The following is a 15,886-nucleotide window of genomic DNA, read 5'->3' on the forward strand; positions in this document are numbered from 1 at the left end:
GACACGGGAATGGGGGCTGCAGTCAGTCCCTGATGTTTTGTCCCCGCCGCTGCTTCACGGTCCCCCTCTGCCCCTTTCCTCAAATTTCCCCCTTTCCTGCTTTTCCCCCTTTCCTCAATCTGTTCTCACAGTGTTGCTCACTGGATTGGCTCTGGACAGCAGTGGGTTCCTTTGGAGCCATCTGGAGCTCACATAAAACATAATACAGTGAGTATTAACAGAACAATAACAGGGTGAAGCATCTTGTTGAAGACTCCTGTGACAGCTGGTGACCATCCAAACAAAATGTCCCTCCAACGGTGTCTCTCATCTCTCTTTACTCTTTCCATCACTCGATGTATTTCTTGTCTTTTGTCCATTTTCTCGAACTTGTGTCATCAGCCGCTTCAGGTCCTCATGTACCAGCAATTTCTTCACCAAGGTGAGGTTCATTCCAATAGGAGTAGGCAGCAGTTCATGAAGCAGAATACAAGAAGCAGAATTTTAGGTTGGATCTTAGGAAGAACTTCTTTACCAAAAGGGTTGTTAGACATTGGAACAGGCTGCCTAGGGAAGTGGTGGAGTCACCATCACTGGAAGTCTTTAAAAGATGTTTAGATGTAGAGCTTAGGGATAAGGTTTAGTGGGGACTGTTAGCGTTAGGTCAGAGGTTGGACTCGATGATCTTGAGGTCTCTTCCAACCTAGAAAAATTCTGTGAACAAGCTCGTTCTGTGAACAAAAGACAGTTGACTCAAGTTATCTCAAGTCTCAGCCTGACTGAGAGTTGACAGATAATGGGATGTTTTCAAATAACAAGATGCTTCAACATAACAGAAGGTTAACAGATAACAAGATACCATTTACTTTGTTCTCATAAATTTTTTAACCACAAGATTTATTCTATTTTAAATTGAGTCTATACAATATCAGGCTGAGTCAGGCTGCTGGGGTAGCCACATCCCCAGGCACTCCTCCAAGGAAGGCAAGGGGAAGTGGAAGAAGCAGGCAGCTCTAAAGCAGAGCCATCACAGAAATGGGAAGGAAAAGAGACAGAAATTGTAGCAGAGTCAGAATCCACATGAACCCTATCCCTGAGAGAGGTGCGAGGTAGCAAAAGGATTTCAGCTGTCACCTACGTGAGCACATTCTCACCTGGCTGCTCTGATGCTGGGATACTGGGGCTGGTAGCTGGGAATCAGAAGGCAAGGAAGCCAAGCAGCTGCAATCCCTCTCTAGGAAAAGGGTCCTTGCAAAGTGATTGGGAAAGGGCACAAGTCCTCAGTATCTGGAGATGGCCCACGTCAGGCGTGAAGGAAAGGTATCCATCCCCTCAAGGAAGGTACTGTACATCAGCCAGGCAAGTCAACCACCGTGGAGAAAGGTCTCCAGTACCTGAGGGAATCAGCTGTGCTCGAGACAGTTTATAGTAATCTGAACAACAACCAGGCACCCAAGGATCCAGATGAAATTTGTTCCACATGGTGGAAGTTTATACAGAGCACCACCGTCATGTGCCAGCATGCTGCCAGTGATGAACTGGATTGATGGGATGGGACCAACAGTGTTTAGCGTCCGGCTAACTCCAGAATTATGAAGACAGTGGACTAATGGCATGCAGGCCCCAGTTTGCTTTCCCTTGCAGGGATGTCCAGACCACCTAGAATCGACTACCCCAGGGGTGGAAACGCAGCCCCACTGTTTGCCTTGGACTGATCCAGGCTGCACTGGAACGGGGGGAAGCTCCTGGGCACCTGCAATACCTGAATGCCACCACTGCGTGGGGTAACACAGCAGAGGAAGTGTTTGAGAAAGGGAGGAAAATAATGCAAATTCTTCTGTAAACTGGTTCTGCTATAAAGCAAAGCAAAGCAAGGTCAAAGGACTCACACACGAGATCCAGTTCTTGTGAGTAAAATGGCAGGATGGATGTGATCAATTAGATAACAGCTATGTCCCCACCAACTAACAAGAGAGAAACACAAGCTTTCCTAGGCCTTGTGGGATTCTGGAGAATGCATGCTCAGTCAGTTTGTGACTCTATGTTATGAGACTCGCAAGAGGGACTGTGACGAGTGCAGCCCTGAGCATCAACAAGCCTTTTTGAATGGACTAAAGAGGAAACTGCTCGTGCAGCAGCTCTTGGGGCTGTCTGTACGAGGCCAGCTATGCAAAACCTGCTTTACACTGCACCTAGGAAGCACGGTGTGGTGGTTCTACCCTGCAGGGCTGCTGAGCTCCACCACAGCCGCTCTCTCACTCCCTCTCTTCAAAGAAAAAAGGGGTAAAAATATGATGGAAAGAGCTCAAGGGTTGAGATAAGGACAGGGAGATCAGTCAATAATTACTGTCACGGGCAAAACAATCTCAGCACAAGGAGATAAATACAATTTATTGACCTAGCAGACTGCAGCGCTGAGAAACTAAAAGGAAACTACGGACACCTTCCTCCCACCCATCCTCTTCTGTCTTCTCCTCCCAAGTGGTGCAGGGGACACGGGAATGGGGGCTGCAGTCAGTCCCTGATGTTTTGTCCCCGCCGCTGCTTCACGGTCCCCCTCTGCCCCTTTCCTCAAATTTCCCCCTTTCCTGCTTTTCCCCCTTTCCTCAATCTGTTCTCACAGTGTTGCTCACTGGATTGGCTCTGGACAGCAGTGGGTTCCTTTGGAGCCATCTGGAGCTCACATAAAACATAATACAGTGAGTATTAACAGAACAATAACAGGGTGAAGCATCTTGTTGAAGACTCCTGTGACAGCTGGTGACCATCCAAACAAAATGTCCCTCCAACGGTGTCTCTCATCTCTCTTTACTCTTTCCATCACTCGATGTATTTCTTGTCTTTTGTCCATTTTCTCGAACTTGTGTCATCAGCCGCTTCAGGTCCTCATGTACCAGCAATTTCTTCACCAAGGTGAGGTTCATTCCAATAGGAGTAGGCAGCAGTTCATGAAGCAGAATACAAGAAGCAGAATTTTAGGTTGGATCTTAGGAAGAACTTCTTTACCAAAAGGGTTGTTAGACATTGGAACAGGCTGCCTAGGGAAGTGGTGGAGTCACCATCACTGGAAGTCTTTAAAAGATGTTTAGATGTAGAGCTTAGGGATAAGGTTTAGTGGGGACTGTTAGCGTTAGGTCAGAGGTTGGACTCGATGATCTTGAGGTCTCTTCCAACCTAGAAAAATTCTGTGAACAAGCTCGTTCTGTGAACAAAAGACAGTTGACTCAAGTTATCTCAAGTCTCAGCCTGACTGAGAGTTGACAGATAATGGGATGTTTTCAAATAACAAGATGCTTCAACATAACAGAAGGTTAACAGATAACAAGATACCATTTACTTTGTTCTCATAAATTTTTTAACCACAAGATTTATTCTATTTTAAATTGAGTCTATACAATATCAGGCTGAGTCAGGCTGCTGGGGTAGCCACATCCCCAGGCACTCCTCCAAGGAAGGCAAGGGGAAGTGGAAGAAGCAGGCAGCTCTAAAGCAGAGCCATCACAGAAATGGGAAGGAAAAGAGACAGAAATTGTAGCAGAGTCAGAATCCACATGAACCCTATCCCTGAGAGAGGTGCGAGGTAGCAAAAGGATTTCAGCTGTCACCTACGTGAGCACATTCTCACCTGGCTGCTCTGATGCTGGGATACTGGGGCTGGTAGCTGGGAATCAGAAGGCAAGGAAGCCAAGCAGCTGCAATCCCTCTCTAGGAAAAGGGTCCTTGCAAAGTGATTGGGAAAGGGCACAAGTCCTCAGTATCTGGAGATGGCCCACGTCAGGCGTGAAGGAAAGGTATCCATCCCCTCAAGGAAGGTACTGTACATCAGCCAGGCAAGTCAACCACCGTGGAGAAAGGTCTCCAGTACCTGAGGGAATCAGCTGTGCTCGAGACAGTTTATAGTAATCTGAACAACAACCAGGCACCCAAGGATCCAGATGAAATTTGTTCCACATGGTGGAAGTTTATACAGAGCACCACCGTCATGTGCCAGCATGCTGCCAGTGATGAACTGGATTGATGGGATGGGACCAACAGTGTTTAGCGTCCGGCTAACTCCACAATTATGAAGACAGTGGACTAATGGCATGCAGGCCCCAGTTTGCTTTCCCTTGCAGGGATGTCCAGACCACCTAGAATCGACTACCCCAGGGGTGGAAACGCAGCCCCACTGTTTGCCTTGGACTGATCCAGGCTGCACTGGAACGGGGGGAAGCTCCTGGGCACCTGCAATACCTGAATGCCACCACTGCGTGGGGTAACACAGCAGAGGAAGTGTTTGAGAAAGGGAGGAAAATAATGCAAATTCTTCTGTAAACTGGTTCTGCTATAAAGCAAAGCAAAGCAAGGTCAAAGGACTCACACACGAGATCCAGTTCTTGTGAGTAAAATGGCAGGATGGATGTGATCAATTAGATAACAGCTATGTCCCCACCAACTAACAAGAGAGAAACACAAGCTTTCCTAGGCCTTGTGGGATTCTGGAGAATGCATGCTCAGTCAGTTTGTGACTCTATGTTATGAGACTCGCAAGAGGGACTGTGACGAGTGCAGCCCTGAGCATCAACAAGCCTTTTTGAATGGACTAAAGAGGAAACTGCTCGTGCAGCAGCTCTTGGGGCTGTCTGTACGAGGCCAGCTATGCAAAACCTGCTTTACACTGCACCTAGGAAGCACGGTGTGGTGGTTCTACCCTGCAGGGCTGCTGAGCTCCACCACAGCCGCTCTCTCACTCCCTCTCTTCAAAGAAAAAAGGGGTAAAAATATGATGGAAAGAGCTCAAGGGTTGAGATAAGGACAGGGAGATCAGTCAATAATTACTGTCACGGGCAAAACAATCTCAGCACAAGGAGATAAATACAATTTATTGACCTAGCAGACTGCAGCGCTGAGAAACTAAAAGGAAACTACGGACACCTTCCTCCCACCCATCCTCTTCTGTCTTCTCCTCCCAAGTGGTGCAGGGGACACGGGAATGGGGGCTGCAGTCAGTCCCTGATGTTTTGTCCCCGCCGCTGCTTCACGGTCCCCCTCTGCCCCTTTCCTCAAATTTCCCCCTTTCCTGCTTTTCCCCCTTTCCTCAATCTGTTCTCACAGTGTTGCTCACTGGATTGGCTCTGGACAGCAGTGGGTTCCTTTGGAGCCATCTGGAGCTCACATAAAACATAATACAGTGAGTATTAACAGAACAATAACAGGGTGAAGCATCTTGTTGAAGACTCCTGTGACAGCTGGTGACCATCCAAACAAAATGTCCCTCCAACGGTGTCTCTCATCTCTCTTTACTCTTTCCATCACTCGATGTATTTCTTGTCTTTTGTCCATTTTCTCGAACTTGTGTCATCAGCCGCTTCAGGTCCTCATGTACCAGCAATTTCTTCACCAAGGTGAGGTTCATTCCAATAGGAGTAGGCAGCAGTTCATGAAGCAGAATACAAGAAGCAGAATTTTAGGTTGGATCTTAGGAAGAACTTCTTTACCAAAAGGGTTGTTAGACATTGGAACAGGCTGCCTAGGGAAGTGGTGGAGTCACCATCACTGGAAGTCTTTAAAAGATGTTTAGATGTAGAGCTTAGGGATAAGGTTTAGTGGGGACTGTTAGCGTTAGGTCAGAGGTTGGACTCGATGATCTTGAGGTCTCTTCCAACCTAGAAAAATTCTGTGAACAAGCTCGTTCTGTGAACAAAAGACAGTTGACTCAAGTTATCTCAAGTCTCAGCCTGACTGAGAGTTGACAGATAATGGGATGTTTTCAAATAACAAGATGCTTCAACATAACAGAAGGTTAACAGATAACAAGATACCATTTACTTTGTTCTCATAAATTTTTTAACCACAAGATTTATTCTATTTTAAATTGAGTCTATACAATATCAGGCTGAGTCAGGCTGCTGGGGTAGCCACATCCCCAGGCACTCCTCCAAGGAAGGCAAGGGGAAGTGGAAGAAGCAGGCAGCTCTAAAGCAGAGCCATCACAGAAATGGGAAGGAAAAGAGACAGAAATTGTAGCAGAGTCAGAATCCACATGAACCCTATCCCTGAGAGAGGTGCGAGGTAGCAAAAGGATTTCAGCTGTCACCTACGTGAGCACATTCTCACCTGGCTGCTCTGATGCTGGGATACTGGGGCTGGTAGCTGGGAATCAGAAGGCAAGGAAGCCAAGCAGCTGCAATCCCTCTCTAGGAAAAGGGTCCTTGCAAAGTGATTGGGAAAGGGCACAAGTCCTCAGTATCTGGAGATGGCCCACGTCAGGCGTGAAGGAAAGGTATCCATCCCCTCAAGGAAGGTACTGTACATCAGCCAGGCAAGTCAACCACCGTGGAGAAAGGTCTCCAGTACCTGAGGGAATCAGCTGTGCTCGAGACAGTTTATAGTAATCTGAACAACAACCAGGCACCCAAGGATCCAGATGAAATTTGTTCCACATGGTGGAAGTTTATACAGAGCACCACCGTCATGTGCCAGCATGCTGCCAGTGATGAACTGGATTGATGGGATGGGACCAACAGTGTTTAGCGTCCGGCTAACTCCAGAATTATGAAGACAGTGGACTAATGGCATGCAGGCCCCAGTTTGCTTTCCCTTGCAGGGATGTCCAGACCACCTAGAATCGACTACCCCAGGGGTGGAAACGCAGCCCCACTGTTTGCCTTGGACTGATCCAGGCTGCACTGGAACGGGGGGAAGCTCCTGGGCACCTGCAATACCTGAATGCCACCACTGCGTGGGGTAACACAGCAGAGGAAGTGTTTGAGAAAGGGAGGAAAATAATGCAAATTCTTCTGTAAACTGGTTCTGCTATAAAGCAAAGCAAAGCAAGGTCAAAGGACTCACACACGAGATCCAGTTCTTGTGAGTAAAATGGCAGGATGGATGTGATCAATTAGATAACAGCTATGTCCCCACCAACTAACAAGAGAGAAACACAAGCTTTCCTAGGCCTTGTGGGATTCTGGAGAATGCATGCTCAGTCAGTTTGTGACTCTATGTTATGAGACTCGCAAGAGGGACTGTGACGAGTGCAGCCCTGAGCATCAACAAGCCTTTTTGAATGGACTAAAGAGGAAACTGCTCGTGCAGCAGCTCTTGGGGCTGTCTGTACGAGGCCAGCTATGCAAAACCTGCTTTACACTGCACCTAGGAAGCACGGTGTGGTGGTTCTACCCTGCAGGGCTGCTGAGCTCCACCACAGCCGCTCTCTCACTCCCTCTCTTCAAAGAAAAAAGGGGTAAAAATATGATGGAAAGAGCTCAAGGGTTGAGATAAGGACAGGGAGATCAGTCAATAATTACTGTCACGGGCAAAACAATCTCAGCACAAGGAGATAAATACAATTTATTGACCTAGCAGACTGCAGCGCTGAGAAACTAAAAGGAAACTACGGACACCTTCCTCCCACCCATCCTCTTCTGTCTTCTCCTCCCAAGTGGTGCAGGGGACACGGGAATGGGGGCTGCAGTCAGTCCCTGATGTTTTGTCCCCGCCGCTGCTTCACGGTCCCCCTCTGCCCCTTTCCTCAAATTTCCCCCTTTCCTGCTTTTCCCCCTTTCCTCAATCTGTTCTCACAGTGTTGCTCACTGGATTGGCTCTGGACAGCAGTGGGTTCCTTTGGAGCCATCTGGAGCTCACATAAAACATAATACAGTGAGTATTAACAGAACAATAACAGGGTGAAGCATCTTGTTGAAGACTCCTGTGACAGCTGGTGACCATCCAAACAAAATGTCCCTCCAACGGTGTCTCTCATCTCTCTTTACTCTTTCCATCACTCGATGTATTTCTTGTCTTTTGTCCATTTTCTCGAACTTGTGTCATCAGCCGCTTCAGGTCCTCATGTACCAGCAATTTCTTCACCAAGGTGAGGTTCATTCCAATAGGAGTAGGCAGCAGTTCATGAAGCAGAATACAAGAAGCAGAATTTTAGGTTGGATCTTAGGAAGAACTTCTTTACCAAAAGGGTTGTTAGACATTGGAACAGGCTGCCTAGGGAAGTGGTGGAGTCACCATCACTGGAAGTCTTTAAAAGATGTTTAGATGTAGAGCTTAGGGATAAGGTTTAGTGGGGACTGTTAGCGTTAGGTCAGAGGTTGGACTCGATGATCTTGAGGTCTCTTCCAACCTAGAAAAATTCTGTGAACAAGCTCGTTCTGTGAACAAAAGACAGTTGACTCAAGTTATCTCAAGTCTCAGCCTGACTGAGAGTTGACAGATAATGGGATGTTTTCAAATAACAAGATGCTTCAACATAACAGAAGGTTAACAGATAACAAGATACCATTTACTTTGTTCTCATAAATTTTTTAACCACAAGATTTATTCTATTTTAAATTGAGTCTATACAATATCAGGCTGAGTCAGGCTGCTGGGGTAGCCACATCCCCAGGCACTCCTCCAAGGAAGGCAAGGGGAAGTGGAAGAAGCAGGCAGCTCTAAAGCAGAGCCATCACAGAAATGGGAAGGAAAAGAGACAGAAATTGTAGCAGAGTCAGAATCCACATGAACCCTATCCCTGAGAGAGGTGCGAGGTAGCAAAAGGATTTCAGCTGTCACCTACGTGAGCACATTCTCACCTGGCTGCTCTGATGCTGGGATACTGGGGCTGGTAGCTGGGAATCAGAAGGCAAGGAAGCCAAGCAGCTGCAATCCCTCTCTAGGAAAAGGGTCCTTGCAAAGTGATTGGGAAAGGGCACAAGTCCTCAGTATCTGGAGATGGCCCACGTCAGGCGTGAAGGAAAGGTATCCATCCCCTCAAGGAAGGTACTGTACATCAGCCAGGCAAGTCAACCACCGTGGAGAAAGGTCTCCAGTACCTGAGGGAATCAGCTGTGCTCGAGACAGTTTATAGCAATCTGAACAACAACCAGGCACCCAAGGATCCAGATGAAATTTGTTCCACATGGTGGAAGTTTATACAGAGCACCACCGTCATGTGCCAGCATGCTGCCAGTGATGAACTGGATTGATGGGGTGGGACCAACAGTGTTTAGCGTCCGGCTAACTCCAGAATTATGAAGACAGTGGACTAATGGCATGCAGGCCCCAGTTTGCTTTCCCTTGCAGGGATGTCCAGACCACCTAGAATCGACTACCCCAGGGGTGGAAACGCAGCCCCACTGTTTGCCTTGGACTGATCCAGGCTGCACTGGAACGGGGGGAAGCTCCTGGGCACCTGCAATACCTGAATGCCACCACTGCGTGGGGTAACACAGCAGAGGAAGTGTTTGAGAAAGGGAGGAAAATAATGCAAATTCTTCTGTAAACTGGTTCTGCTATAAAGCAAAGCAAAGCAAGGTCAAAGGACTCACACACGAGATCCAGTTCTTGTGAGTAAAATGGCAGGATGGATGTGATCAATTAGATAACAGCTATGTCCCCACCAACTAACAAGAGAGAAACACAAGCTTTCCTAGGCCTTGTGGGATTCTGGAGAATGCATGCTCAGTCAGTTTGTGACTCTATGTTATGAGACTCGCAAGAGGGACTGTGACGAGTGCAGCCCTGAGCATCAACAAGCCTTTTTGAATGGACTAAAGAGGAAACTGCTCGTGCAGCAGCTCTTGGGGCTGTCTGTACGAGGCCAGCTATGCAAAACCTGCTTTACACTGCACCTAGGAAGCACGGTGTGGTGGTTCTACCCTGCAGGGCTGCTGAGCTCCACCACAGCCGCTCTCTCACTCCCTCTCTTCAAAGAAAAAAGGGGTAAAAATATGATGGAAAGAGCTCAAGGGTTGAGATAAGGACAGGGAGATCAGTCAATAATTACTGTCACGGGCAAAACAATCTCAGCACAAGGAGATAAATACAATTTATTGACCTAGCAGACTGCAGCGCTGAGAAACTAAAAGGAAACTACGGACACCTTCCTCCCACCCATCCTCTTCTGTCTTCTCCTCCCAAGTGGTGCAGGGGACACGGGAATGGGGGCTGCAGTCAGTCCCTGATGTTTTGTCCCCGCCGCTGCTTCACGGTCCCCCTCTGCCCCTTTCCTCAAATTTCCCCCTTTCCTGCTTTTCCCCCTTTCCTCAATCTGTTCTCACAGTGTTGCTCACTGGATTGGCTCTGGACAGCAGTGGGTTCCTTTGGAGCCATCTGGAGCTCACATAAAACATAATACAGTGAGTATTAACAGAACAATAACAGGGTGAAGCATCTTGTTGAAGACTCCTGTGACAGCTGGTGACCATCCAAACAAAATGTCCCTCCAACGGTGTCTCTCATCTCTCTTTACTCTTTCCATCACTCGATGTATTTCTTGTCTTTTGTCCATTTTCTCGAACTTGTGTCATCAGCCGCTTCAGGTCCTCATGTACCAGCAATTTCTTCACCAAGGTGAGGTTCATTCCAATAGGAGTAGGCAGCAGTTCATGAAGCAGAATACAAGAAGCAGAATTTTAGGTTGGATCTTAGGAAGAACTTCTTTACCAAAAGGGTTGTTAGACATTGGAACAGGCTGCCTAGGGAAGTGGTGGAGTCACCATCACTGGAAGTCTTTAAAAGATGTTTAGATGTAGAGCTTAGGGATAAGGTTTAGTGGGGACTGTTAGCGTTAGGTCAGAGGTTGGACTCGATGATCTTGAGGTCTCTTCCAACCTAGAAAAATTCTGTGAACAAGCTCGTTCTGTGAACAAAAGACAGTTGACTCAAGTTATCTCAAGTCTCAGCCTGACTGAGAGTTGACAGATAATGGGATGTTTTCAAATAACAAGATGCTTCAACATAACAGAAGGTTAACAGATAACAAGATACCATTTACTTTGTTCTCATAAATTTTTTAACCACAAGATTTATTCTATTTTAAATTGAGTCTATACAATATCAGGCTGAGTCAGGCTGCTGGGGTAGCCACATCCCCAGGCACTCCTCCAAGGAAGGCAAGGGGAAGTGGAAGAAGCAGGCAGCTCTAAAGCAGAGCCATCACAGAAATGGGAAGGAAAAGAGACAGAAATTGTAGCAGAGTCAGAATCCACATGAACCCTATCCCTGAGAGAGGTGCGAGGTAGCAAAAGGATTTCAGCTGTCACCTACGTGAGCACATTCTCACCTGGCTGCTCTGATGCTGGGATACTGGGGCTGGTAGCTGGGAATCAGAAGGCAAGGAAGCCAAGCAGCTGCAATCCCTCTCTAGGAAAAGGGTCCTTGCAAAGTGATTGGGAAAGGGCACAAGTCCTCAGTATCTGGAGATGGCCCACGTCAGGCGTGAAGGAAAGGTATCCATCCCCTCAAGGAAGGTACTGTACATCAGCCAGGCAAGTCAACCACCGTGGAGAAAGGTCTCCAGTACCTGAGGGAATCAGCTGTGCTCGAGACAGTTTATAGTAATCTGAACAACAACCAGGCACCCAAGGATCCAGATGAAATTTGTTCCACATGGTGGAAGTTTATACAGAGCACCACCGTCATGTGCCAGCATGCTGCCAGTGATGAACTGGATTGATGGGATGGGACCAACAGTGTTTAGCATCCGGCTAACTCCACAATTATGAAGACAGTGGACTAATGGCATGCAGGCCCCAGTTTGCTTTCCCTTGCAGGGATGTCCAGACCACCTAGAATCGACTACCCCAGGGGTGGAAACGCAGCCCCACTGTTTGCCTTGGACTGATCCAGGCTGCACTGGAACGGGGGGAAGCTCCTGGGCACCTGCAATACCTGAATGCCACCACTGCGTGGGGTAACACAGCAGAGGAAGTGTTTGAGAAAGGGAGGAAAATAATGCAAATTCTTCTGTAAACTGGTTCTGCTATAAAGCAAAGCAAAGCAAGGTCAAAGGACTCACACACGAGATCCAGTTCTTGTGAGTAAAATGGCAGGATGGATGTGATCAATTAGATAACAGCTATGTCCCCACCAACTAACAAGAGAGAAACACAAGCTTTCCTAGGCCTTGTGGGATTCTGGAGAATGCATGCTCAGTCAGTTTGTGACTCTATGTTATGAGACTCGCAAGAGGGACTGTGACGAGTGCAGCCCTGAGCATCAACAAGCCTTTTTGAATGGACTAAAGAGGAAACTGCTCGTGCAGCAGCTCTTGGGGCTGTCTGTACGAGGCCAGCTATGCAAAACCTGCTTTACACTGCACCTAGGAAGCACGGTGTGGTGGTTCTACCCTGCAGGGCTGCTGAGCTCCACCACAGCCGCTCTCTCACTCCCTCTCTTCAAAGAAAAAAGGGGTAAAAATATGATGGAAAGAGCTCAAGGGTTGAGATAAGGACAGGGAGATCAGTCAATAATTACTGTCACGGGCAAAACAATCTCAGCACAAGGAGATAAATACAATTTATTGACCTAGCAGACTGCAGCGCTGAGAAACTAAAAGGAAACTACGGACACCTTCCTCCCACCCATCCTCTTCTGTCTTCTCCTCCCAAGTGGTGCAGGGGACACGGGAATGGGGGCTGCAGTCAGTCCCTGATGTTTTGTCCCCGCCGCTGCTTCACGGTCCCCCTCTGCCCCTTTCCTCAAATTTCCCCCTTTCCTGCTTTTCCCCCTTTCCTCAATCTGTTCTCACAGTGTTGCTCACTGGATTGGCTCTGGACAGCAGTGGGTTCCTTTGGAGCCATCTGGAGCTCACATAAAACATAATACAGTGAGTATTAACAGAACAATAACAGGGTGAAGCATCTTGTTGAAGACTCCTGTGACAGCTGGTGACCATCCAAACAAAATGTCCCTCCAACGGTGTCTCTCATCTCTCTTTACTCTTTCCATCACTCGATGTATTTCTTGTCTTTTGTCCATTTTCTCGAACTTGTGTCATCAGCCGCTTCAGGTCCTCATGTACCAGCAATTTCTTCACCAAGGTGAGGTTCATTCCAATAGGAGTAGGCAGCAGTTCATGAAGCAGAATACAAGAAGCAGAATTTTAGGTTGGATCTTAGGAAGAACTTCTTTACCAAAAGGGTTGTTAGACATTGGAACAGGCTGCCTAGGGAAGTGGTGGAGTCACCATCACTGGAAGTCTTTAAAAGATGTTTAGATGTAGAGCTTAGGGATAAGGTTTAGTGGGGACTGTTAGCGTTAGGTCAGAGGTTGGACTCGATGATCTTGAGGTCTCTTCCAACCTAGAAAAATTCTGTGAACAAGCTCGTTCTGTGAACAAAAGACAGTTGACTCAAGTTATCTCAAGTCTCAGCCTGACTGAGAGTTGACAGATAATGGGATGTTTTCAAATAACAAGATGCTTCAACATAACAGAAGGTTAACAGATAACAAGATACCATTTACTTTGTTCTCATAAATTTTTTAACCACAAGATTTATTCTATTTTAAATTGAGTCTATACAATATCAGGCTGAGTCAGGCTGCTGGGGTAGCCACATCCCCAGGCACTCCTCCAAGGAAGGCAAGGGGAAGTGGAAGAAGCAGGCAGCTCTAAAGCAGAGCCATCACAGAAATGGGAAGGAAAAGAGACAGAAATTGTAGCAGAGTCAGAATCCACATGAACCCTATCCCTGAGAGAGGTGCGAGGTAGCAAAAGGATTTCAGCTGTCACCTACGTGAGCACATTCTCACCTGGCTGCTCTGATGCTGGGATACTGGGGCTGGTAGCTGGGAATCAGAAGGCAAGGAAGCCAAGCAGCTGCAATCCCTCTCTAGGAAAAGGGTCCTTGCAAAGTGATTGGGAAAGGGCACAAGTCCTCAGTATCTGGAGATGGCCCACGTCAGGCGTGAAGGAAAGGTATCCATCCCCTCAAGGAAGGTACTGTACATCAGCCAGGCAAGTCAACCACCGTGGAGAAAGGTCTCCAGTACCTGAGGGAATCAGCTGTGCTCGAGACAGTTTATAGCAATCTGAACAACAACCAGGCACCCAAGGATCCAGATGAAATTTGTTCCACATGGTGGAAGTTTATACAGAGCACCACCGTCATGTGCCAGCATGCTGCCAGTGATGAACTGGATTGATGGGGTGGGACCAACAGTGTTTAGCGTCCGGCTAACTCCAGAATTATGAAGACAGTGGACTAATGGCATGCAGGCCCCAGTTTGCTTTCCCTTGCAGGGATGTCCAGACCACCTAGAATCGACTACCCCAGGGGTGGAAACGCAGCCCCACTGTTTGCCTTGGACTGATCCAGGCTGCACTGGAACGGGGGGAAGCTCCTGGGCACCTGCAATACCTGAATGCCACCACTGCGTGGGGTAACACAGCAGAGGAAGTGTTTGAGAAAGGGAGGAAAATAATGCAAATTCTTCTGTAAACTGGTTCTGCTATAAAGCAAAGCAAAGCAAGGTCAAAGGACTCACACACGAGATCCAGTTCTTGTGAGTAAAATGGCAGGATGGATGTGATCAATTAGATAACAGCTATGTCCCCACCAACTAACAAGAGAGAAACACAAGCTTTCCTAGGCCTTGTGGGATTCTGGAGAATGCATGCTCAGTCAGTTTGTGACTCTATGTTATGAGACTCGCAAGAGGGACTGTGACGAGTGCAGCCCTGAGCATCAACAAGCCTTTTTGAATGGACTAAAGAGGAAACTGCTCGTGCAGCAGCTCTTGGGGCTGTCTGTACGAGGCCAGCTATGCAAAACCTGCTTTACACTGCACCTAGGAAGCACGGTGTGGTGGTTCTACCCTGCAGGGCTGCTGAGCTCCACCACAGCCGCTCTCTCACTCCCTCTCTTCAAAGAAAAAAGGGGTAAAAATATGATGGAAAGAGCTCAAGGGTTGAGATAAGGACAGGGAGATCAGTCAATAATTACTGTCACGGGCAAAACAATCTCAGCACAAGGAGATAAATACAATTTATTGACCTAGCAGACTGCAGCGCTGAGAAACTAAAAGGAAACTACGGACACCTTCCTCCCACCCATCCTCTTCTGTCTTCTCCTCCCAAGTGGTGCAGGGGACACGGGAATGGGGGCTGCAGTCAGTCCCTGATGTTTTGTCCCCGCCGCTGCTTCACAGTCCCCCTCTGCCCCTTTCCTCAAATTTCCCCCTTTCCTGCTTTTCCCCCTTTCCTCAATCTGTTCTCACAGTGTTGCTCACTGGATTGGCTCTGGACAGCAGTGGGTTCCTTTGGAGCCATCTGGAGCTCACATAAAACATAATACAGTGAGTATTAACAGAACAATAACAGGGTGAAGCATCTTGTTGAAGACTCCTGTGACAGCTGGTGACCATCCAAACAAAATGTCCCTCCAACGGTGTCTCTCATCTCTCTTTACTCTTTCCATCACTCGATGTATTTCTTGTCTTTTGTCCATTTTCTCGAACTTGTGTCATCAGCCGCTTCAGGTCCTCATGTACCAGCAATTTCTTCACCAAGGTGAGGTTCATTCCAATAGGAGTAGGCAGCAGTTCATGAAGCAGAATATAAGAAGCAGAATTTTAGGTTGGATCTTAGGAAGAACTTCTTTACCAAAAGGGTTGTTAGACATTGGAACAGGCTGCCTAGGGAAGTGGTGGAGTCACCATCACTGAAAGTCTTTAAAAGATGTTTAGATGTAGAGCTTAGGGATAAGGTTTAGTGGGGACTGTTAGCGTTAGGTCAGAGGTTGGACTCGATGATCTTGAGGTCTCTTCCAACCTAGAAAAATTCTGTGAACAAGCTCGTTCTGTGAACAAAAGACAGTTGACTCAAGTTATCTCAAGTCTCAGCCTGACTGAGAGTTGACAGATAATGGGATGTTTTCAAATAACAAGATGCTTCAACATAACAGAAGGTTAACAGATAACAAGATACCATTTACTTTGTTCTCATAAATTTTTTAACCACAAGATTTATTCTATTTTAAATTGAGTCTATACAATATCAGGCTGAGTCAGGCTGCTGGGGTAGCCACATCCCCAGGCACTCCTCCAAGGAAGGCAAGGGGAAGTGGAAGAAGCAGGCAGCTCTAAAGCAGAGCCATCACAGAAATGGGAAGGAAAAGAGACAGAAATTGTAGCAGAGTCAGAATCCACA

Source organism: Anas platyrhynchos, chromosome 3, assembly GCF_047663525.1.
Source record: "Anas platyrhynchos isolate ZD024472 breed Pekin duck chromosome 3, IASCAAS_PekinDuck_T2T, whole genome shotgun sequence".
Taxonomy (NCBI): Eukaryota; Metazoa; Chordata; class Aves; order Anseriformes; family Anatidae; genus Anas; species Anas platyrhynchos.